This window comes from Stegastes partitus, unplaced genomic scaffold (assembly GCF_000690725.1).
Source record: "Stegastes partitus isolate 25-593 unplaced genomic scaffold, Stegastes_partitus-1.0.2 Scaffold743, whole genome shotgun sequence".
Taxonomy (NCBI): Eukaryota; Metazoa; Chordata; class Actinopteri; family Pomacentridae; genus Stegastes; species Stegastes partitus.
In genome coordinates, this window is record NW_007578474.1 from 30,168 (window position 1) to 33,508 (window position 3,341).

A 3,341-nucleotide genomic window follows, 5' to 3' on the forward strand; every position below is an offset into this window, starting at 1 on the left:
GTGTTCTCCAAACTGGTTGCTCAACTATGAAAGCAGTCCTGCTATATAACCTTGCTACTCTACATTCAGTACACTGGCACTAACTGGACTGTACCACTAAAATGGCCTGACTTCAAAAGTGGTCTAACGCCACTGTGTCTGCCCCGTTCTCAATCTCCATTTTCTTCCTTTGCAAGGAGGTGAAAGGGATAGGGGGAAAGGAAGTCGCAGTGGAGAAGAAAGAATAGGCAGAACAACAGAGCAAAGCCTAGAAACAAGCGCAACAGGGAAAAAAACACAGAGAAACAGAGACTAGAAGCAGGCCAATGCCTCAGCGAGACAAAGAGAGAGTGAGCGGAGGACCTGCGCTCGAGGAGGAGGAGGAGGAGGAGGAGGAGGAGGAGAGGCTGTGAGCATGAGACAGAGGACGAGAATGAGAGTCCAGTTAATTTCAGCATCCTCATCCGTGGCAGTGATGAATGATCTAGGTGGAATCATAGCAGCTCTGGCTGCCTCTGAGCAGCACACATGCTGGCTGAATCTGACCTGTGGCTGACAGTGGCACTACATTTCCCAGCTTCCCTGACTGTGACAGTGCTGCTGTAAAATTTATAAAAATCCGTGACAGGTTGACGAATTCATCGGTCATTATTTGCCATATATTTTTACAACGTGTGTGTGTTAATCATCTGTGTGTGGTAGAATGGCAGTTACGCCACAGGAGGAATCTGGTGGTGAGTCATGGCGGAGAGGTGTAGTCATCCACTTGTAATACCCCTACTAGACGCGCACACACAGAGTTTCTATGAACACGAACTTTTGCCACAAGCAGCATGTGTTGATCAGCCCCATGACACAAACAATCGTCACCGACAGACGCTGCTAAATGACAGACATGTTTCAAGCTCGCTGCATGCCGAATGACCTAAGCAGCCTCGAATATTAAATGACCATTCTGTCTTCCTGCCTTCCTTTAAAAAATATTCTTTTGACCTGAAGCCACGTTAAGTTTAATTCAACCAGCAGTCCTTCAATGCAAAGCAGAAAGCATCTCTTCAGGCCAGTCATCACCTAAAACACATGCAATCTTATGTATCCTACACTATATTGAATACTGCATTCTGTGCCACCGTATCAGAGCCAAAAATATGATATGAAATATTAAAGCTTTCTTGTCACTGGGAGCCGCTAGGACATTTGCAACTAGAATAGTGCAATAGTCGTAGGGTATGCACACAGGCCGCATTGTTGACCAGTGCAAATGCAACATTAGATAAGTGCCCTGACAAGTGGCCTGTAATTAACCCTTTCCTTTACAGCAACACATGACAAGAAAAAAAAAACACTGAAGCTGGACACACAATGATGACATCATAAGTGTGAGACAAATCATGTGGCCTCACAGAAGTATGTCATTTTTTCTTATAGTTTTCTTCCATGTGATATGACTTACAGACACGAACTGTTCATACAACGTGAAGATGCATATTTTGGCAGGAGAGATGAGAAACAGAACCATTGCGACACACGTCTGCATACAAAATGTCTTGTCAGAAACCTGTCAAATTCACAGCTATGCACACCACAATGATCACTTTGATGGCAGAATGATGGTGTGGAGTATCTGAAGAAGTCTCTCATAGGTTTTGCTAAATTAACACCGCCATCTTTCTCCACTAAATTATACGCACAAAAAATTCAGAAGAGAGGAGCGCAATATTTTCCCCTCTATGCTTTGTTCTGAAGAAGAGTTCAAAGGAACGGATGTGTCTTAATCTTGGTGTCCTAGTCACTGCAATGACTGTCCTATAACAACAAGGTCACATGTGACATGCCTGGCTCGCGTGTCCTTGAGCAGGAGATAAAACTCTTTCCTGCGAAGTGATTAGAAGTAGCTGTGGATGTGTTGCTGAAATGTATAAAATGTAGACGTTCGTATGCAGGTGTACAGTTTTAAGCAGGTTGTTCAAATGAACTACTTAACACAGTTCAGAACATGAGCCAAGCGCAAAAGTCTTTCATTTAATGAGCCAAGCGTCAACCTACAATCACTGTCCCATCATACTAACAAAGTTGATTCACCGCTCATTCACTTAATTCTGAGTCAGCTGAACAACTTAGTCCTCGACTGTTCCTGTCAACCATTTCGTTCTGATGTCAATCATGGATCCACGTGTGTTCTGCGAGCCGGGAAAATGGGAGCGTGATTGTAGACTCTTGAGTAAACAAGATGCCATTTTATTGTTGTAACAATTTACCTTTTGTGATGAAGCTCGTTTTAAATCCAGGCCTGCCAGCAGGACAAATCAGCTAAAGCTAATCGAGGTGTTTCCAAAAATAAAATTGCAGGATAAACTGCTCTGAAGCATCACTCTGTAGCTCAGAAGCCAGGTGATGTGTGGCAATTTGTGTGTGCGTGTTAGCAGCTGTGTTAGATGACGTGAGCGCTCTTTATTGTGTCAAAAGCGCTATTAGCCAAACCTTGCTGTGTTTAGCTTTAAAGAGAAAACTGAAATAACCTGAAATCACGTGGTACTAAAAGGAACATAATGATAGTAAAATTCTGCTATTGGAACAATCTGGTGAGTGTAGATTAATGCGGTGTTTACATTTATCAGGCCTGGATAGATCAGACATGCTGGTTGGTGGGTGAGTACTTAAAAGACATTAATAACTTCCACTAAATTGAGCATGTTGATAAATTTGCTTAGAGTATTTATCTAAATATGCATTTACAAAACAATTACTGTTGCTAATATTTTGTGTTGATGCTGTATGTGTAAAAGGAGCGTTCCATATCCTCGCTTCATATGACTTTACCAGAAATGTGACTAAGAAAGGGCTTCTACGAAAAGCCCCAGTCGCTGCTATTACAGTAACATTTCATTTAGGGTTTTCATTTTGAGAGATAATACATGTTTCCACATTGTATTTTATTTTATTTGCTACTTCTCGATTCTTAAAGCAACAAACCTTGGTGTTACCTTAAGGTAAATGAGAGACACATGGAGGAAGTTTTCATTTGTAAAATGGCAGTAATGTGGATCTTAAACAACAAAGTTCATTTAATACACCCTCCCAATAGCAAATGATATTGTTACGACTATGTTCTGGCCTATACCAAACTACAGCGAGTCTAACTTGTGAACGGTTAAGTTATTTTAGGTACAGATGTAAATGTCAACCACCAAACGAATTACCAACACGTTTCACTGATAATATCCGCCTATCCAGCACAGTGTTGGTGCGCAGGATTTACAGCACATTTTGGCCGAACGACGCGTGTAAAGTGTTTGAATCCGTGTGTGTGTATGTGTGCAAACCCCCAGAACCAAAATACACCTTTGGCCCTAGAGGGGGGG